General features: G+C 41.6%; 1 protein-coding gene across 7 annotated transcripts in view; it reads right to left on the reverse strand.

Moving 5' to 3' along the window:
- sgms2a (sphingomyelin synthase 2a) overlaps positions 1 to 22,925 on the reverse strand; it is a 78,290-nt gene that overhangs the window by 50,328 nt on the left and 5,037 nt on the right. Inside the window, exon 3 of one of the 7 annotated variants that reach the window (XM_060851561.1) lies at positions 14,525 to 14,602. The exons of 4 other annotated variants lie outside the window; for them this stretch is intronic. The gene's annotated coding sequence lies outside the window, so the exon portion shown is untranslated. Of the gene's footprint in view, positions 1 to 4,890; positions 4,913 to 8,235; positions 8,264 to 14,524; positions 14,603 to 22,925 lie in introns of those variants that run through there. 2 more of the 7 variants (XM_060851564.1, XM_060851565.1) reach the window with 2 other exon arrangements.

Here is a 22,925-nt window from a genome sequence, read left to right on the forward strand (position 1 = left end):
TTGCATTGTACCTAGATTCTCAGGTACACAGGCACCAAGAATGAGATTTGTAGCTATGAGAAGGGTCTCCACCATGCAGCAATATGAAGTGTTGAACTCTTAAGAGGAAAAATGTTCAATCGTTATCAAAACACTAACCATATCTTTTAAAGAAAATAATTATTTTTCCCTCTCATCTCATGACCAGTCCATTTTAATTTTCTACCTCACCGGATGCAATCTCAAATGTGTCTCACCAAATTCTGCAGGGCATTGATCACCAGTTTACCCACTGCTCAATATGTCTAAATCTCAACAAATAAATACCTCAATTTAACCGTTGCTTCATAACCTCATATCTTCACTTGACAATGTTCAGCCTCTCCTAATTGTCCTTCCTCCTCCAAGTATAGAGGGCCTCACTACTTTGGGTTAAACTCCTGGTTTTCCTCCTTAGATGGCTTGGCTTGAACTTTAAAATTAAGTGATCCCTGTTTTAGATTTTCCATCTGGTTTCTCTGCATCAACTCAACCAACTCCCTTTATCATTTTAAGAGACTATCATTCAAACATGGGTCAGCTGGCTGAGGCTAGAACATGTTGCACAATGGCACCAATGTCAAACTTCACTTCCATTTCAGTTGTAGTGGTAGATCATAGAGGCCTATCTCCTTGCCTTGCCCCATGTTTGATGCAGAATGTTGCTCCCTTAAGTTGGTCTCTCTCTAACCAACCATCTCTGTTTCTATGATTTGGAGATGCCGGTGTTGGACTAAGGCAAGACCAAGCAGAGGCTATAGCAATGGATGAATGTACATTTCAGGACAATCAACAGACAGCAGTGTTCCCTTCCAGTCAAAGGGCACTTCAGCGGTCTGGGACATTTGACCTTGGACCTTCAGGTGACCATCCTCCAAGGCGGACTTTGAGACAGCCAACAATGCAAAAGTGGCTGATAGCCAAGTTCAGTACCCATGGGGATGGCCTCAACCAGGACCCTGGGTTCACGTTACACTACAGGTGATTCCACAACACTGTCTCATACACTCCCACACTAAAGCACATACGCACCCTCCGTGTTATACCTCTTTGCACTCACTTTCTCACAGACACTCATAACAACCCCCCAACATACACAAGTTTGTGGGGTGAATTTGTACTTGCAGAATTACATGTTATTTTGCTCAAAAATGGCACAAATCCATGTAAGCTTCTGTAAGTCAGTTTTTTAGATTAGAATCAGCCTGAACAATGTGGCACAGACAGCCTCACACAGGGCATCTCACACCTTCAATGCATTATCTGGGCCAACATGACACCAATTGTTCAGTTCACTTGAGAATGTAACTTTTAAAAAAATTCAGCGATTTACATATGAAAGAGCTGAAACCAACATAGTCATTCTAAAAGTTGAGAGACTTAAACAATCCAGGTCTTTTTCAATATATAATTTCAGTTACATCCCACTGTAAGATTTTGCGATGAATTCTGTGTCCTACGATCTTATACTACACAACACCTGATGAAGGAGCAGCGCTGCGAAAGCTAGTGCTTCCAAATAAGCCTGTTGGACTATAACCTGGTGTTGTGTGATTTTTAATCTCTGTTCCTAGGCTATTACCCCAGCCTCAGTATGTTTTGCAACAACTCAACTCTATCACAGATTCAAAACAGTCAAGATTAAGGGGAGCACAAATACAGTTTTCTTGTTCAAAGCAATATCCAACTTTTGTTGCTAGAACATAACTAGGAAAAAAAAGGCAAGAAAACAAATTTCTACTGAAACAACATTATTGCTCATAATATTGCAGTGAGAGGAATGTGCAGTAATAGCTGTTCTAGCTTTAATTATTGCCTTATTTTGTACAATTGCTGATCATCACTGAACTGTTCTAATGGTTAGGCAATGACAGGAAACACAAACCACATTTTTACACACCAGGAAGTTTTCATTCAGAATGACACACAAGCACGGGATTCCAAATCACAACCAACTCACTTTCATTCTGTTCTTACACCGTGTATTGCAAAATCCATAGCAACAAATATTGTTCAACAAGAGATTTGAATTTCAAGTTGATGGATGAAAGAATGACCCAACACATTGACATTTTAAAACTATTACTGGAACAAAAGATAAAAAAAAATTGAATTACTGTTTTGTCTTAAGCACTTTATGCTTTAAATCACAGAAAGGATCATTCCTTTTTATATTTTTCAGACATTACACTTCCCATGGAATTATCCTTAGTTACTCTTAGCTTTAAGTGGACTCCTTTAATCTTAATTTCACTGAGGAGTAACATTGTATGACTATCCCTATGAACTTTCCTCAATATTGAGAGCTCCTTAAATCCACTACCAGCAGGAAAGCTTGTTTCTCTTCTCTATGTTATGCCACAGCAATCTCGCAGCTTTCTTAGATGGCTGCAGGTTCATCTTTTTACAATTCATTTGTGGGACACCAGTATCACTGGCTGGGCCAGTATTTATTGCCCGTCCCTAGTTGCCCTTGAGTACGTGGTGGTGAGCTGGCTTCTTGAACGGCTGCAGTCCACCAGCTGTGGGTTGACCCACAATGCCACTGAGGGGGGAATTCCAGGATTTTGACCCAGAAGTAAAAGGAATGGCAACATATTTTCAAGTCAAGATGGCGAGTGGCTTGGAAGGGAACCATCATTTTGAAATGGTCACAAATCTAAGGAATTCAGTTTCTCTGTTGACCGCACAGAACTGCGTCTATGATAGTCAGTGATTTGGAGGGAAGTCTGTAATCTGATCTCATTACGACTGTCGGTTTTCATTCCCATAACAATGTTCAACACATTAACCAGAAATGAACTCTGAGGAGCTATTCTTGATCCCAAATCCCTTTCCTCTTATTAAAAAAAAAGACAGCTTACAGCATAATTATTTACAACCCACTATCTTCAACATTGGAGACTTTGAGACTCAGAGTATACCCATTATAAACTCAGACAGCAGCCATTGTCTCCAAATATAAAAACTCTGCATCATCTTCCCAGGAAAACAATCTAAGCCTTCCTAAATTCTAAGGTGCATAAGCATTTATAATCATATTTAAAGTACAAGCAACAGCTTCACAATGCTGCAGCATGGAGTGTTGAACGCTTAAGACGAAATGTTCAATTATCAAAATGTTCACCATAAAAGTTAAAGAAAATAATTATTTCCTCCTTTCCATCTCATACCCAGTCCATTTCCAACAAACTACCCCAAGCTTACCGCCAGTCAGATTTCAGTGTCTGAAAGTTAAAAATAACTTTATAAACCTCACAACCATAACATGGAGCACATGTGAATCTTTACTTAATGTATGAATGGCAACTACCTGTAGGATCATAAAAAAAAAGATCAAAACTAGGAGCAACAGTAAGCAAATTCAGTCCCTTGAGTCCAACCTGCCATTTGATACAATTTTGGCTAATCTCAAGACGGCACGATTTAAACTTTTCACTGAACTCCCGTATCCCATAAGTTGAGTATGTGAGATAATGAAGCTTAATTCTAATTCTAAAAATTCATTTCGGCCTCAACTCTACTTTGCTGTTCTCAACTCAATTAAACACTCAATGTACAATCAGCAATGATGTATGTTAACATTTTAAAAAATGATCAAATACTACAAATGTTCAGTCCCTGATATTAAAGAAGTGATCACCTCGCTGAATTAACAGAAGACATGCAATCAAAAGGACATCCTTGTGATAAAGCGACAGAAGCAGATTTTGGAATATTACACCTGATGAGAAACACAAACATGTTACTTTTGTTGGTGCATGCCCATTGCAAAAAACAAAATCCTGCTCAATTAGCCAAACTGACTTGTTTCTTTGAAAGTGGGGGCCTAATGATACTTGGAGCTTGAGTATGACAGTATTTTCCAAAAGTCTGCAACGTGCAACAATATTTGTAAGGGTTCCAAATGTAGGAATGATTTTGAGAACGGTGGATTATTTAGTAAATGCACAGTAACACACTTATTTGCCTCTCTCATCTAGAAGGCTTGTTAAATATTTATCATTTGATATTCCTTTGATTCAATATTCCACTGACAAAAAAAATTGATAAGCATCTGGCAACTTGCAATTATTGAATACACCATACCAGAGGTACTTCTGACAGTGCGGCCCTTCTTCAGCCTAGGAAGTTCAGGCTTTAAACCACAATCCTTCTATTTCTGCAAGGTACCTCTGAGCTATGCTTCAATATACGTTGAAACAAAAAGATTAGAATTCTTTCCCGTACTCACTGACAGTAATGGGTGGAATTAAATGGACAAACGATCCAAAGACAGTGGTCCAAGAACTGTTTTCTGAATGCTGTGGACAACATTTATCCCTCCACCATTATTGTTTAAAACAGACTGGCCAGTTAGTTAGCTTATCCTCCGTGGGATCCTGCCTTGTATAAATGACTGAGTGTTTCCCACTTCACAACAGTGACTTCACTTTACATGCACTTAACTGAAGTACTTTGGAATGTCCCAAATATGTGAATGACACCAAATAAATACCAGCAGTTTTGGATGTAGGTTTGCTCACTGAGCTGCAAGGTTCATTTCCAGACGTTTCAATACTCTACAAGGTAACTGCTTCAGGGGGCCTCAGACGAAGCAACGCTGAAAATTCCTGCTTTCTATTTAGGTGTTTGGGTTTCTTTGGGTTGGTGATGTCACCTTCCAGCTCAGTGAGCAAACCTATATCCAAAACCTCAACCTGAGCTACAAATCTTCTCAAAACTCACCAGCTGATTTCTCACTTTCAAAATTAGGATCAGGCCAGGTATTAACATTGGCACAGTTGTGACATTGCTTAACGGGCTGCAAATACAGAACAGTGACAAAACACAGGAACGATGGTCTGAACATGACTTCATTTCTTTTCTCACCTGTAGCTGGCAACATGCCAAGCCAAGCCATGTCAGACTCATCACATTTCCTGCCAATGCTTGTGACGGCAATGGAGTAAACATCAATAAAAGTTTCAGCTCCAGCTTTAACCTTCCTGCGCATTGCTGATCATTCTGGCAATCGTGACCCTGAGGGAGCAAGTAAAGCAGCCACCTTATCTGGGTTTCCACTGGAGAGATTTTATCAAGCAAGGTGACGATTGTAAAAGGAGTGTCGCAAATTACGGAGTTCTGAATCATACTAGCTCATACAGCTTCAGCCTGGCTTTGCTAACACACCCGCGGCAGAGTAATTCTGTCAGGAACAGACATACAACACGGGTATGTACAGTCAGATAAAAGTCAAATTGAAGCACTCTTCAGGAACATTCTATGAAAAAGGTACACACATTTTCCCACCCAGAGAGGGTCTCATACATACCAGAGTCAAGCCATGGATGCAAAAATGTAAACCGCATTGTAACCTTCCAAAACATTCTCTCTATCTAGAAATAACCTGCTTGTTGAGCAGTTCTACTTTCGGAATAGTGCTCAACTCTCAGCGTTGTCAATAGGATTTGGCTAAAAGTGAAACAAGAGCAGCATCACGACATTGGAGGAAGGATCACTGGACCAGAAACATTAACTGATTTCTCTCCACAGATACTGCCAAACCTGCTGAGTGCTTCAAGCAATTTTTGTTATTTTGTTCCTGATACACAGCACCCGCAGTTCTTTCAGTTTTTATGTAGCATTTCACTCTTTGACAAAAAATTAGTTTTTTTCAAGTTTGGGTCTCATTCAAATGTATAATAATTGTGGTATATTTACAAAGCTGAAAAATGAGACATTTCTTCATTCTTTTCAGTTAGTCTCTCTGTGTCATCCTTTTTTCCCTTTGAGATTTGGCTTTGAATGAAGTTTTCAAACTGACAATTCCTGGTTCAGACACTCAGTAACAATCTTTCACACTGCTAAGCGAAGAATATTGGTATACAGTTGCTTAGCATAACCATCACAAATCCTCTGTAGAGTGTGCCATCACTCATCACTAAGAACACAGCCCCTCAGAGTGTCAGTAGAAAAATAATGAGCACCACTCATTTACAATTAAATCTACCTTGTTGGAGGTCTCAACATTAACAATGCATACAATCGGTACTTCAAATAAAACATCAAATTTTGAGATCATTGTTTCCAAAGTTAAAAGTAGCCTATTGCTATGACCCTGGTGTATAGTGACACACAAGGTCTATAAATGCTTTGTGCATTATGTGCGATTCCAAACAAGTCATTCTTGCTCCCTGACATTCTAAACAGTTACACATTGTTGAATGGCTCAAAAGTACAACAACAGCAATTTAAAATTGAAGATATGGAGACAGCAACAGTTAAAAACTAATGAAGCCAGGTGGTCTTGGTTGTATGTTGCACTTTAACTGACAGAGGGGATTTAAATGTGCTCCATTCCCTGTGGTGCCCACTAGTCACAGAAGGTCTGAAGCTGTCATTATTAAAAAACTGATTCATCAAGATAGTGCAGCAAAAGGTGCAAGTCCCTTATAAGTGTATTGATGGTCTATTAGATATTTTCTAGTCAATGGGTTTAGGGATGTTATTGTACACCTCTGATGCAAGTGAATCTTAAACCCAGGCCTCCTGGCACAGTGGCAGGGACACTCATGATGCAATACAGATCCCTATCAGGACTCTTAGTACTTAATTAAACCAAACATGTCACCCATGTAAATTGATATAAATCAACATTATTAATTTTTGAAAGTAGAAACCTTGATATAGTTTTGGACATCTGTGAGGGAGATTACTAGGGCAACATTGGTTTGATTGTTATTGAACGTTTCAGCCAAGTACCAGATACCAAGGCAGCTACAATTGTAGAAATGAAATGGGCGACTAGTGGCACAGCACACCCAACACGGAAAATAAAATCATTAACTTCAAGATAACATGAAAATACAAAAGGAATTCACATTATCTACAAATGAACGACAGGCAGGTATTAAAACAAAAGCCTAACTGGCTAATGGGTCATGTCCAGCGACAAATCTCTCTCAAGCAAAGATCGCTTTACAAAACTTCAAGAAAGTAGTCTTCATGTGTACAAAGTCAGGCAGACAACTCAGCAAACAACTACTAAAACTACCAGACCAACTAGAAAGGCTATGGATAAGAATAGTGGGTAGTTGGGGAGGTAACAAGCAGCTCATTTTTCTGTTTTTGGGAACCAAAAGAGCTATTTCGCACTGCGTAGGATGACTTATGCATTGTTGAGGACACGGAGTTTTCCTCCCAAGGTTAATAGAGATTCTAAGTAATAGAGTCATTCCTCATTATGGCAACTATCAACTTCTTCAAATTGTGTTTCAAGAAAACTGGTATCCAAAAATATTTACTGAGCAATATACACAGCAGTAAGAAATTCCCAGATGTTAAGTCCATTTTAAATCCTTCCCATCTCACCTTAAGCCTATGCACTCTAGTTTGGGACTTCCCCTACCCTGGAAATGCAGATTTTGAGTTGCAGAAAGAATTTGTAGCATTCCTGTTCACAGAAGTTTGCTGTTAATGGTAGCAATTCTGCCTGGGGAACACTGTTCTGGATGGAGTCTGCCAAGGACAGGAGTTATACATTATCCACAAACTTGCAGACAGTAACGATTTGAACAGATGTTAGAAATAAATAAAAAATAGATTTCAGCAGATTATATGCAATTGGAGAAAGTTTTATGCCTGGCAGAGTTTGTTTAATGTAGATAAATACCATGTTATACTTGAGGGTGGGCTAAAGCCAAGCAAGTATACGACATCCTGGATTATGGACGCAAGGTTATTAAGCAAGGCGAATATCCAGCTATGAAAAAAACATGAATCTTAGGTTCATTACTAGTACTTCACATCTCCAGCAAAACAAAATGGAGGTTCAAGGCTTTTCAAATGAGATTGAATTAGGATGTTTTGGGATGCTCTAAGTTTGGGGTAAAATGAAGGGGGTCATGTAACCTGTCCTGAAGTCCTCCAAACAATAAGTCAGGATGATATGACTGTCAAAGATTAAAGGAAAGCTCAGAAGGTTTTGTTGGGAAGAAAGTGCAAGGTGTTCATATTTGGAATCAATGCAGCAGCATTTGTCCTTACAGCAATTAGACTGTTAGTCTCCAAAATTTGCAGGCAGTGTGAAAGACAAAGTTTAAACTGCCCATTTCATTTGAACACTGGATAGGGCTGATGTCTCATCTCACTGCCATTTTTACCTAGATACAAGGCCCACGTGATACACATTACCATGAAATGTACTATGAAAGAGAAAGGATTTCGAAGATGCACCTTAATCTCCTGTCACCAAAGTGACTTAGAAATATATCACTGTTCTGTCACTAGGTCAAAATCCTGGAACTCATTGCTGAACAGCTCCACATGCATATCCATTTTCCATGGAATCCAGCAGTTTTCAAGCACCTTCTGAAGGGCAACTGGGGATGGACAATAAATGTTATTCTAGCCAGTGATGTCCAAACCCAGTGAACAAGTTAGACACAATAAAAATCCCATGACATTATTTAAAGAAGAAGAGTATTATCCCAATCTCCTGCTTAATATCTTTCCCACAACAATCAAAATGACTTAAAGGTGGAATCACAGACAAACCAGGTAGTGAAGGAGGCAGTTGGCACACTTGCCTTTACTGTCAGTGGACTGAATATAGGAGGAGTTGGGACATTGTGTTAAGGCTGTACAGGATATTATTTAGTCCGTTTTTGGAATACTGTGTTCATGTCTGGGCTCCCTGCCATAGGAAAATTGGTGTTAACTTGAAAGGGTGCAGAAAAGATTTACAAGGATGTTGCTAGGGTTGGAGGGTTTGTGCTACAAGGAGAGACTGAAGAGGCTGGGGCAGTTTTCCCTGGAACATCGGAGGCTGAGGGGTGACCTTATAGAGGTTTATAAAATCATGAGGAGTATGGATAGGGTAAATAGGCAAGGTGGGGGAGCCAAAACTAAAGAGCATAGGTTTAAGGTGAGAGGGGAAAGATTTGAAAGGCATCTCAAGGGCAACTTTTGCATGCAGAGGGTGTTGTGTGTATGGAATGAGCTGTTAGTGGAAGTGGTGGAGGCTGGTACAATTACAACAACATTTGAAAAGGCATCTGGATGGTATATGATTAGGAAGGATTGAGGGGGATATGGACCAAATGCTGGCAAATGGGACTAGGTTTATTTAGGATACCTGGTCAGCATGGATGAATTGGACTGAAAGTTCTGTTTCCATGCTGTCCAACTCTGGACTATTATCTGATCATTTACTTCAATTTTGCTTGAGATTACTTGATGTGTTCAGTTTCCATCAGTAGTCATCTGGAGCACTGAATGTTACAAGGTCATGAAAGGTGCTATACAAATGCAAGCTTTTTATCCTTTTAATTTTTAAAATATATCTAATCAAATATACCCTTCTGTTTCCTCAAAACATTATTGCTCACCAATTTCTATTTCTGGTTTCTACTAAAATAGAATCTGATTCGCCTCCAAGTTATTTTGGACCTCCTCCCTATTTTGCTATTTCTTCAGGAGGGTGTTCTACATTTTTCAGAGCATTCTTTGGAAAACTGTTTTTTAAGATACATCATTACTTTTTTATGGTTGGAATATAGCCCAGTCTGGTGGGTTTGGGTCAGGTTAAAAGGAACAGGAGCAAAGAGCAGGAGAGAGAAATTTATAACCATGAAAACAATGGTTAAACTTAGCCTCCACTGATTGATACACAGAAATCTGGAGCTTCCCCAGTGTAATTGTTTTCTTATTGAAATACAGTTCAACAATCACACTTGAACACCCTAGAAACTAGCTATAGTTGTCGACGCTGGTTCAATCATCATGACAAATGTGAAGTCCTTCACAAGTAAACCAACAAGTTCCAACACGTACCAGACATTACAACTCTTTAAAAAGGTTGGATTATGACTGTTATACATGATTAGACAGTTACTTTCTGTACTCAATAAATCTAGAGGAGTTTAACACGATATGGTAGGAATTTACAATTAAACAAATGGTTTTCGATTAAGTTGAGAGAACAGGACAAAAAGAGTCACCTACCTGCTCTAAAAAGGCAAATTCAGGACTGACCTCAGATCTCTCACCCGGAGAGGGCAAACAATATTTGAAAAAGACTTCCTGAGGGAGCAATGGAGGCAAAATCTCGAATTTAAAATGTAACCAAGTGCAGGAATGATAAAACGATGGGCTTATTCTGGCTGGGGGGATTATAATGATGGATGGTATATGGCAATTTAATTCAAGTTTGCTCTGTTTGCATAAATGAATATCTTGAGGACTCTCCTGCTGTTAGAACAACTACCCAATATCAGATTAAACCGTGGAAAAGTTAACAAAAATCAGAAATTGCTGGGGAAATTCAGCAAGTCTGACAGCATCAGAGAGTAGAAATCAGACTTAGTTTTGAGTCTGGTGACTCATCAGAATATTAACTAGTTCACTGGATCCAAAAAGTTAACTGCATTTTCTCTCCACAGATCCTGCATGACCTGCTGAGTTTCTCCAGCAATTGCTGATATTGTGACAGAGGTTCAAGGTCTGGATGAGGAGTGAATGCAACATAGATCAGGTACCGAGCTGATATACTCTAATACCTATAGGCTAACTAGACAGGAGTTGAGACAAAACTTTTTAAATGCCTGGAACGCACTGTTGAAAAGTATGATAACGCCAGCGGAACTTGATGCATACCGAACAAAAAAGCTTTTAGGGATATGGGAAACCAAGGGTGAATTGAATTGGTTTTTGAAAAAGCTTGCATAGACTCAATGGATTCAATGACCTTCTTCTGTGTTGTACTGTTCTAGGATCCTAGAAGGAGCCCAGACCTCTGGGCCTAACACTGGGTTGATAACCAGTGGAGAACTCAGTTCTGATGAAGCGTCCTCACACTCAAAACATACACCGTTTCCCTCTCCACAGATACAACAGCAGGTAATGACAGTGGTCATATCACTAGACCAGTAATCCAGAACCCCAGGTGTCCATGGGATGGGAGTTCAAATCCCACCATGGAAGACAGTAAAAGTTCAATTTAAGCTTTTCGTTAAATAACCTGTAAATGAAGAAAACTAGCCTAATGGCAACTACTACCAACTGTTGGAAAACCCATCTGGTTCACAAATGTCCTTTAGTGAAGGAAATCTGCCATCTTTACCTGGTCTGGTCTACATGTGACTCCAGATCCACAGCAATGGTGGTTGACTTTTATCTGCCCTTTGGGCAATAACAAATTTACAAATAACCTGGTGGGTTTCTCCAGTATTTTGTTTCATTATTTCAGATCTGCTGTAATTTGCTTTCAATGACATGATTTGTTCATCGATGGAACAGAAGAGAGCTCACGGGTTTAAATACAGAGTTAACACCGATATCTGACAGGAGAGTCGAGTCACATCCTCCCCACCCTATTGTGGTCCCAAAAGTGCACTCAAGAGTTTCAACTCTGAACAATGAACTATTTAGCAGGATATGCACGGTGAAATGAACATTAGAGGGCAAATGAAGGGTGCAAAAAGAACATAAGGGGTGAGTTGTCAAGAGGCGGGAAGGAATAGATCTGTCACTCACGAAACAAATTATTAAAATGATCTAACCACATAATCTGCTCCACCCAGTTTACCCCCTGCCAAAAACAAATCTATAAATCGTATCACTGTTATCCAGGCAATTTCAAACCACAATCTAAAAGAGATTAATTGAGTGAGCAGTGTTTTGCTAAGCAGCTGATTAATACATTCCCATATCACAAGGACAGAGTTTGAGCTCTGTTGTGTCCCCCCATTCGATTTTAATGTTGGTGCCTTTCTGTAATGGACTTTCAACTGTTTACAAGGGTCTCACAATAGATGTGAAAACTACCTTGGACTGGAGGCCTTAAACTGCAGCAGGTTCTTTTAACTTGGATGTTAGGAGGGTAAAAGGGATGGGCTAATCGGTGTTTCAAATTCAAAAAAAAGATCTGATGTGAGATTTCAGCTCAAGGGCACAGATGTAAAAAAAACACAAGACTAGTGATAAGGAAGTGGAAGGATAATCAGTGAAGAATGTTAAAATGGAGTTATGATATCAGCCATGATCTGACTGAATGTTGGAACAGCTCCAAGAGCTGATTAACCCTCCAACCCATACCTTGCCATAATCTTACATTAAGATCCAATCTGACCATCAAGTTGCACAGCTCCATCACTATATTCTGGATTCCGTTAGTGCCTGATTAAACTATTGGAAATACTAATCGTCTAGGTTTCCACAGCCTTTAAGAGTAAAAACATCTACAGATTCACAACCAAGCAAATGCTAACCCCTCACCCTTACACGACGACCTACCCAACGGCAAAATCAAGTTACTAATCTCCTTGTTGAACCCTCTAAGAATCTGAAGTTTGCTGCTCATTCTAATCTCTGAAGAACAGAGGTCCAGTCCTCGCTCCTTGGACATTCCAATCGTCCCAGGAATCTCGACTGACCACTCAAATCTGCACAATGCCCAATGTCATGGATTCAAGCTGCTGGCTATGTTAGGAATGGCAACTCCAGCTGAATGTAGTTGTATCTATGTACAAACAAAAAAAGGCCTACAATTTACTGTCCAATGCCTGTTGTTTAAAAAGCTGAACATTTGGTGGTGTGTGGCGAGAATTGATCCAGACTGATGCTGCGTTTGATTTCATTCGAGTATTGCCAATCTACTGAGATAAATAGAGATTCAGAGTGGGAAGACAGCAGTAGTCTCTGGCCTAATGCCTGTCATATTTGAATACTCAATAGCATGTGGTCCTTGCAGTTAAAGGAATCAAGGGATATGGAGAAAAAAAGTGGGAGTGGGATACTGAGATTGCATGATCAGCTGTGATCATATTGACTGGTGATGCAGGCTCAAAGGGCCGAATGGTCTACTCCTGCTCCTATTTTCTACATCACTTTTTTGTGAGAAGAATGGTCAGGTGGCTGCGGTACTGACAGAACAGCAGCACTTGACATCTTTATTAGAGGAGGGAAAAACATACAAACTATAACCAACCAATCTATTCCAGGACGGTATTTCTGCTTCAACAAAATTTTATTTAACTTTGAAAGTCACCAAGTTGCTTTTGGCACCGGTCTAATCGAAAAGGTTCACTGCGTTTCTTCAAAAATCTCCAGCACTTACTGTGTTTTGATCACCTGATTTTTATTCACCTCCATTTTATCAATGCAGCTTTCACCGGTTCTTGTGATGTAATGGTAGTGACCCTACCTGAGCCAGGTGGTCTGGGTTTAAGTCCAATCTGCACCAGTGTGTCATCACATCTATGAACAGGTTTGTTAAAAAGAGAAATGAAGGCAGATTTCAAATGCTTTTAGTTCTTCCATGGGACGTCAAGGCCTGGTGGCACAGTGGTTAGCACTGCTGCCTCACAGCGCCTGAGACCCGGGTTCATTTCCCGACTCAGGCGACTGACTGTGTTGAGTTTGCACGTTCTCCCAGTGTCTGCGTGGGTTTCCTCCGGGTGCTCCGGTTTCCTCCCACAGTCCAAAGATGTGCGGGTCAGGTGAATTGGCCATGCTAAATTGCCCGTAGTGTTAGGTAAGGGGTAAATGTAGGGGAATGGGTGGGCTGCGCTTCGGCGGGTCGGTGTGGACTTGTTGGGCCGAAGGGCCTGTTTCCACACTAAGTAATCTAATCTAATCTAACATTTGCTGCTAGTCCCCAAATGTCCTCGAAGTGAGTGGCTTTTTTTTTTCCATTTCAGAGGGTGCTTAAACATTAATCACATTGCTGTGGGTCTGGAGTCACATGGAGGCCAGACCAGGTAAGGGCAGCAGTTTCCGTTCCTAAAGGGTATGAGTGAACCAGATATATTTTTACAACAATGACAGTTGATATGATCACCATGAGTGAGGTGATTCTTAAATGATTTTAGATTTATGGATTTAAGTTAAATTCTGCCAAATGCCAAAGTGGGATTTGAACCCATGACCCCCAGAACCGGAGCCTTAAGATTGCCTGTTCAGTGGCATTGCCATGATGTCACTACCACTGATATTTTGCTGGCACGTGCTACAAGGAAATAGGGGTGAAATTTGGGCTTGAGAATTCCTCAAGTCTCCAGCAATGACTGATCATTGACTTATAGAACCCCTACCTTGTGGAAACAGGCCATTTGGCCCAACATGTCCACACCAAACCTCTGAAGAGTATTCCACCCAGACCCATTCCCCCTGACTAATGCACCTAATCTATACATCCCTGAACACTGGCTATTTAGCATGGCCAATTCACCTAACCTGCACACCTTTGGATTGTGGGAGGAAACTGGAGGACCCAGGGGAAATCCACTTGGACACAGGGAGAATGTCTGTCTGTGTGGAGTTTGCACAATTGCCAGAGGCTGGAATCAAACCCGGGCCTCTGGCCTTCTGAGGCAGCATTGCTAACCACTGAGCCACCGTGCTTGCCTGATGCAGAATGATGGAAGACCTCCCAGATGTAACTCAAATGTTTATCAAATATTGGCTGTTTCACACAAGTGGCATGGTGTCTGCAATATAACTGTATCTCCACTGTGTTGCTCACCTTTACTCTGTGATGAATTTACAAGATCTCAGCATACATGGACCTTTCTTCCATTCCCGTCAGGTATACTTCAGTACTCTAAACAATAGATCCCATTCAATAATTAAAAACCTTCAAAAGAAAACAATGTGAAGTGTAGAGAGATGACAGGTTGGGATGAGTGTTACATGAAGCAGCAGCCAAGAACAAAGTAGATAAACTAACAATCACAGAATGTGTCCGATTGGCCCATCATGTCAATGAGAGTTCCTGAACAAGCATTTTATCTAGTGCCATTCTCCTGCCTTCTGACCCTATCTCAGACCGTCATTCCTTTTCAAATCACCAACTAATTCCTTTTTGAAATAACAGCTACCTCCATCACGCTCTCATGCTACTGTCTGGACACTCAGCCGCTTGCTGTGTGAAGCAGCTTCTCCTTGAACTTCTTTCACCAATTCCTTTAATCTATGCCCTCTTATTCTCAATCTCAAGTGAGAACACTTTCTCCTTACTTGCTATGTCCACCCCTCTGATTTGACTGTTCAAGATCAGATTTCCTCTCATGGGAGAACAGCCCACTTCAAATCACGAAGTTCTTCATCCCTGGAGCTACAATCATAAACCTCCTCTGTACTCTCTCTAATGCCTCCACAACTCTCACTCTAGCTTCATGTTGCATTCAACTGGCCAGTTCAGGTGTGAAACTGCATGCATGGCTGGATATGCTCTTTTTCAGATGGTGTGGGGAAGCAGGCCTCAAATGCATTTGAAATGTTAGATTTTATTACTGCAAGACTGTGGTTGCAAAGTTCACTTATCAAAACTGTTCTTTTCTTCAGCTAGAAGAGAAGCTGGCAAGGAACATGGATTGTTAAAATCAAATCCTCCCGTCTTACTACTGCATCCAACTGCAGGGATCAGCCCATCGCTGATCACACCAATACAGTGTAATCTCATTGAACAGGGGCTCTGGCAGGGTTGTCAATGCTCTGCAATACTCGAACTCTGGCAGCATATTTGCCGTAATTATGGTAATCTTGTACGCATAGTGCCAACACCAGAAATGCATTACAATCCTGTCCATCTTTCCAAAATACACATGCTTTGGAAGGTGATCTCTCACTCCTACCTCCAGCATGGTACCCGTACCTGATCCGATAATATTTATCTTTGTTCATGCAATGCAGGAACCAGATATGGGCACCACAGTGCTGAAAGATTAACTAAATATTTATTACATCTCCTGGTCTATGGCTTATGCTCGAAACGTCGAATTCTCTATTCCTGAGATGCTGCCTAACCTGCTGTGCTTTGACCAGCAACACATTTGCAGCTATACACATATTACAATTGCAGACTTTTGAGCGTCTGGGTTAGTAACAAACTATTTTTCCAACATACTCAAACGGCACAATTTAAGACAGAAACTGAGACCTTTATACCCTCAGGTCACACGCTGATGCAGTGGCGATATATTACAAGCTTTACTGTGAACTGCCTCTAAGACAACAACATAACTCCAGGTTTACTGCAGTACAGCTGTTTCCTGCACGGTTTGTTTTAGGTATTTTTAAACAACCTGTTCGAAAATGTTACTACACACGTCTGAGGAGCAGGTGGGATTTGAACCCAGGCCACTTGGCCCAGAGGTAGGGAAATTACCACTGCACCATAAATACCCACTCACTTTGTTAAAAGGCCATCAAGTTCCAAGGATCAAGTAGAGCCACATGTCCAAACTGCTTCTTTCAGTTGTTATCAGCATTTTGGTGCTTGATGGGGTTGTCTTAGTCAGAGAAGTACAGCACAGAAACAGACCCTTTGGTCCACATGTCCATGCTGACCAGATATCCTAACCTAATCTAGTCCAATTTGCCAGCACTTGGCCTATATCCCTCTAAACCCTTCCTATTCATATACCCATCCAAATGCCTTTGAAATGCTGTAATTGTACCATACTCTCCACTTCCTCTGGCAGCTCACTCCATACACGCACCACCCTCTGCATGAAAAAGTTTCCCCTTGGGTCCCTTTGAACTTTTTCCCCTTTCCCTCTAAACCCCAGCCGAGGAAAAAGACTTTGTTTATTAACCATATCCACACCCATGATTTTATAAACCTCTATAAGGTCACCCCTCAGCCACCAACGCTGCAGGGAAAACAACCCCAGCTTATTCAGCCTCCCCCTATAGGTCAAACCCACCAATCCTGGCAACATCTTTGGAAATCTTTTCTGAACCCTTTCAAGTTTCACAACGTCCTTCCAATAGGTGAGAAACCAGAATTGCACACAATATTCCAGTGGCCTAACCAGTGTCCTGTACGCCCGCAACATGACCTCCCAACTCGTGGGGAAGAAAATCTGCCACCTTTTCCTGGTCAGGCCTACATGTAACTCCAGAGCCAATGAAACACAGCTGACCCTTAACTTCCCTCTGAAATGGCCGAGAGAGCCACTCAATTTAAGGGCAGTAAAAGGATTCTGGCCTTGTCAGCAATATCCATCTCCTACACAAGCCAATTGTTTTTAAGAAACAGCTGATCCTGAGATAATACTCTGGTCACATATCCACTGGGATCACAGCTTTCCATCTCTACAACATTGTCCAGCTCTGCTCCTGCTTCAGCTCAGCTGCTGACAAAAAGCCCATCCAGGTTCTTGCTGCTGCTGGACTTGAACAGTCTCCAGCTCAGCTTCCCCCTATCCCCGCAAAACAGTATCTGGAGTCAAAATGCGTGGCACTGGAAAAGCACAGCCAGTCAGGCAGTATCCAGAGAGCAGGAGAATCGACATTTCGAGCATAAGCTCTTCATCGGGAAATGTCAATTTTCCTGCTTCTTGGATGCTGCCTGACCGGCTGTGCTTTTCCAGTAGCACACTTTTTGACTTTGATCTCCAGCATCTGCAGTCCTCAAAATTTCCCCCACAGTATCTTGGACATGTGCAGAATTTTACCGTTCACCCAATACTTCCCTTCAATTTGGTTTAAATCAGATTCTGGATGATCAATCACAAAATGCCTACAGTGTGGAAAGAGGCCATTTAGCCCGTCAGGTCTGCCCTGACCCTCTGAAGAGCATCCCATCCAGACTTAGTGCCCCACTCTATTCCTGTAACCCCACATTTACCATGGTTAATCCATCTTGCCTACCCATCCCTGGCCCTTCAGCCCAAACTGGTCCAGAATGATCATGGAGCCCACATCATTCAGTTCTGCACACTGTGACATCAGCACACACACCTCCATTTCACTTTAATTTCATTTTTAAAAAAACACCGACCAATTCCACACACACACCACTGCCTGGCGTTGCTTTGATCTCTTAATGGAAGGACTGAGTGCAGTGGAGGCCAGGACACTAAATGTCTTCAAGGCAGAGATTGATAGATTTTTGATGTCTCGAGGAATTAAGGGCTACGGGGAGAATGCGGGTAAGTGGAGATAAAATGCCCATCAGCCATGATTGAATGGCAGAGTGGACTTGATGGGTCGAATGGCCTTACTTCCATGTCTTATGGTCTTATCCAGCATTCACCATGGAGCAGAATTCAAACCATTCCTCTGGTGCAGTGGCTTACGGTTGGAATACGGATGGTGTGGCTAGTATTTGGTGCTGCTGTTACAGCAATGCTGACATTGTCCCTCAGGGAGTGAGGAGTCTTCATCAGTTGTTGGCTAATAGAGATGGTAATGTCTGCTTTGAGCAGTGAAGAAACCACTGGTCCCAAATTACCCGAATGGGGTATGTGCTTTTTGTCACTTTACCTTTGTGCATGCACACTCCTTGCATCATTTATACAATTCATGGCATTATAGAACATCAGAGGGTACAGTGTCAGAATGAAGGAGCACCAAATGAAGTTTGTGATGAGGAGGAATTTCTTCTCTCAGGGAGAAGAGAGTTGTCAGAACTCCTTGCCACAGAGAGCGGTGAGGGTAGAACCCTTGCGTATTTTTAAGGCTGAGAAAGGTAGTTTCTTGGTCAGTGGGGAAAATCAAGGCTTCCATGAAAATGGCAAGCAAGTGGACATGTGGAATGCCGGATCAGCCATGATTCTAATGAATAACAGCAGGCTCAAGGGGCTGAATGGCCTACTCCTGTTCCTTTTTTATGGTCTATTAATAACCTCAGGGTATTGTAAACATTTAACAGCCAAGTACTTTAGGACTATAAAAGTTATTCCTTCTACACAGGAAATTTAGCAATTTGCATACAATAAACTCAAACTTCAATGAGATAATAATCTTTGTAGATACTGATTCAAGGTTAACTATTGGTCAGTGCACAAGGAGAATCCCCTGTTCTAATAGCACCATGTGATCGTTAGAATCACCAAAAGGAAATGGTGAAGCATTTAATCCAAACAACCACATTTTAGATTAGATTACTTAGTGTGGAAACAAACCCTTCGGCCCAACAAGTCCACACCGACCCGCTGAAGCGTATCCACCCAGACCCACTCGCCCACGTTTACCCCTGCACCTAACACTACAGGCAATTTAGCATGGCCAATTCACCTGATCGGCACATTTTTGGACTGTGGGAGGAAACCAGAGCACCCGGAGGAAACCCACACAGACACGGGGAGAATGTGCAAACTCCACACAGTCGCCTGAGTGGGGAATTGAACCAGAGTCTCTGGCGCTGGTTCATCTCTCCCCCAGTATGTCAATGAAGTATCAATTTAGATTATATGCGAGCCTGGACTAAGACTCAATTGAAGGCAAGAGTTTTGCAACCGAATGTTTGAGCAGAATACCCTCTATCCCAGTTAATATTTCATTTCAATAAATCTCCTGTCCAAGTCCAGGAAGGAGGCAGGGAGGGGAGAAGCAAATAAAAGGAGATTCTCAAAGTATAGCTGCTACAAATCATTATTTATTTATTCTAAGTCATTCATCATCCGGAGTCAACATATGATTTAGAATTATTAGCTAATCAAATACAGAGCAGTTGGGAGACAAGAGGAAAGTATCACAATATTACAAAATACAGATGCGTTGGTTTGAGGGCGATTTAGTAGTTTGGATCAGAAATTGGCTAGCTGAAAGAGGGTGGTGGCTGATGGGAAATATTCATTCTGGAGTTCAGTTACTAGTGGTGCACCGCAAGGATCTGTTTTGGGTCCACTGTTTTTCGTTATTTTTATAAATGACTTAGACAAGGACAGAAGGATGGGTTAGTAAACTTGCTGATGACACTAGGGTCAGTAGAGTTGTGGATAGTGATGAAGGATGTTGTAGGTTAGAGAGACATAGATAAGCTGCAGGGCTGGGCTAGGAGGTGACAAATGGCATTTAATGCGGAAAAGCGTGAGGGGATTTACTTCAGAAGGAGTAACAGGAATGTAGAGTACTGGGCTAATGGTAAGATTCTTGGTAGTGCAGATGAGCAGAGAGATATCATTGTCCAGGTACACAGATCCTTGAAAGTTGCCACCCAGGTCGATAGGGTTGTGAAGAAGGCATAGTTAGTTTTTATTGGTACGGGGATGGAGTTCCGGAACCATGAGGTTATGCTGCAGCTGTACAAAAAACTCTGGTACGGCCAAATTTGGAGTTTTGCGTACAGTTCTGGTCACCACATTATAGGAAGGATGTGGAAGCTTTGGAAAGGGTGCAGAGGAGATTTACTAGGATGTGGCCTGGTATGGAAGGAAGGTGTTATGAGGAAAGGCTAAGGGACTTGAGGCTGTTTTCATTAGAGAAGAAGATCGAGAGGTGACTTAATTGAGACATAAGATAATCAGAGGGTTAGATAGGGTCGTTGAATGGTGACAGCCATTTTTCTCGGATGGCAGTGGCTAGCATGAGGGGACATAGCTTTAAATTGAGGGATAATAGATATAGGACAGATGTCAGAGGTAGTTTCTTTACTCGTAGTAGTGAGGCCATGGAATGCAGTGCTAGACTCGCCAACTTTAAGGGGATTTAAATGGTCATTGTATAGGCATATGAACGAGAATGGAATAGTGTAGGTTAGATGGATTCCACAGGTCGGCGCAACATTGAGGGCCAAAGGGCCTGTTCTGCGCTATAATTTTCTATGTTCTAATATCATTGTGCTTTACAGCTAACTGGTACAATTCCAAATTGGGTCAAAATTTCTTTGTTAAAGCAGCAATAATCAAAAGGTGGTTTGTTCCAAATGTTCCTACACCTACGGAAATCTGTCAGAGATATTTTTAGTATTTCATACTTATGGAAATTACTGGCAAAGATGGATTTCATTTGCAATAGTTCTGATGTTACATTCTTGAGCAAGGCACTTGTGACAATAGCATTTCAGAGGTGGTGCATCTGGCACTGTTAAACTGGAGTCCGTTCTGCCCATTAAAAGTAGACTGAAAAGATCATTACACACATTATTCATACATATAACGTCAGAGCAGAAGCAGGCAATTTAGCCCCTCCTGTCTGCTGCACCATTCAATAAGATTACAGCTGATTTACATATCTTCAGATTGACAGTCCCATCCACCCTGATAGATTCTCATCAGGCGAGGTGATTGAAGGTTATCTACTTCCGACTTAAAAAACACAAATCAATGAGCCTGCCACCAACACCTTTGCTCCTAGAGATTTGTCACCCCACAACTCCACTAAATCATTCAGGACTGCTTCCCTAGCGATTATAATTTCAACAAATTCCTCTGTTCGTTTAACCCCCTGATTTACTGAGAGGTTTCTTTCATCTTGTATTGGGAGGATTGAAGCAAAGTATTCATTAGATTAGCTATTTCTTTATTATGTATTCTCAACTCCCCATTCCTCACCAACACTCACTTTACTTACTATTTGATTTTCTGATAGCTATAGTAACTCTTGCTATCAGTTTTTACATTTTTAGGTAACTTCCTTTCATATTCTAATTCATTCGAGTCATTCTCATATTCTGACTAGTCATCTGATTTGTCACTCATCTTTGGTGGGCGGCACGGTGGCACAGTGGTTAGCACTGCTGTCTCGCAGCAACAGAGACCCGGGTTCAATTCCTGCCTCAGGCAACGGTGCAAACTCCACACAGACAGACATTCTCCCCCGTGTCTGCGTGGGTTTCCTCCGGGTGCTCCGGTTTCCTCCCACAGTCCAAAAAATTGCAGGTTAGGTGAATTGGCTATGCTAAATTGCCCATAGTGTTAGTGGCAGGGGTAAATGTAGGGGAATAGGTCTGGGTGGGTTACACTTCGGCGGGTCAGTGTGGACTTGTTGGGCCGAAGGGCCTGTTTCCACACGAAGTAATCTAATGTTTTAGAAAGTTTGCTGATGACACCAAAATTGGAGATATAGTGGACAGCAAAGAAGGTTACCTCAGATTACAACAGGATCTTGATCAGATGGGCCAATGGGCTGAGAAGTGGCAAATAGAGTTTAATTCAGGTAAACGTGAGGTGCTGCATTTTGGGAAAGCAAATCTTATACAATTAATGGTAAGGTCCTAGGGAGCGTTGCTCAAAGAGACCTTGGAGGCAGGTTCGTAGCTCCTTGAAAATAGAGTCGCAGGTGGATAGGATAGTGAAGGCGGCGTTTGGTATGCTTTCTTTTATTGGACAGAGCATTGAGTACAGGGGTTGGGAGGTCATGTTGCGGCTGTACAGGACATTGGTTAGGCCACTTTTGGAATGTCGCATGCAATTTTGGTCTCTGTCCTATCGGAAAGATGTAGTGAAACTTGAAAAGGTTCAGAAAAGATTTACAAGGATGTTGCCAGGGTTGGACGATTTGAGCTATAGGGAGAGGCTGAATAGGCTGGAGCTGTTTTCCCTGGAATGTCAGAGGCTGAGGGGTGACCTTATAAGAGGTTTACAAAATTATGAGGGGTGTGGATAGGATAAATAGACAAAGTATTTTCCGCGGGGTCGGGGAGTCCAGAACTAGAGGGCATCGGTTTAGGATGAGAGGGGAAAGATATAACGGAGACCTATGGGGCAACCTTTTCACGCAGAGGAAAAGCTACCAGAGGAAGTACTGGACGTTAGTACAATTGCAACAAAGGCACCTGGATGGGTATATGAATAGGAAGGGTTTGGAGGGATATGGGCCAAGTGCTGGCAGATGGGACAGATTGGGTTGGGATATCTGGTCGGCATGGACAAGTTGGACCGAAAGGTCTGTCTCCGTGTTGTATGTCTCTTTGCCTCTAATTATATGCATTTTTCTTAAATTTGACGTTTTCCTTGACTTCTTTAGTTAAGCATGGATGGGGACCATCTCCTTGGAAGTTTTCCTTATGCACCTGTCACGATTATGCTGAAGTATCCCCTACCAATGCTTTTCTGATCTTTCTCCTAGCCTTATATTCCCATTCACTTCAGCTCGCTCAGTTTACATGGCCACAGCATTGCCCTTGTTTATGTTTAAAGTACCAATCCTAGACTCACTCTTCTCCCTCCACTTCAAAAGAGAAGGAGATTAAT

The sequence above is a fragment of the Hemiscyllium ocellatum genome, chromosome 36, assembly GCF_020745735.1.
Source record: "Hemiscyllium ocellatum isolate sHemOce1 chromosome 36, sHemOce1.pat.X.cur, whole genome shotgun sequence".
NCBI lineage: Eukaryota > Metazoa > Chordata > Chondrichthyes > Orectolobiformes > Hemiscylliidae > Hemiscyllium > Hemiscyllium ocellatum.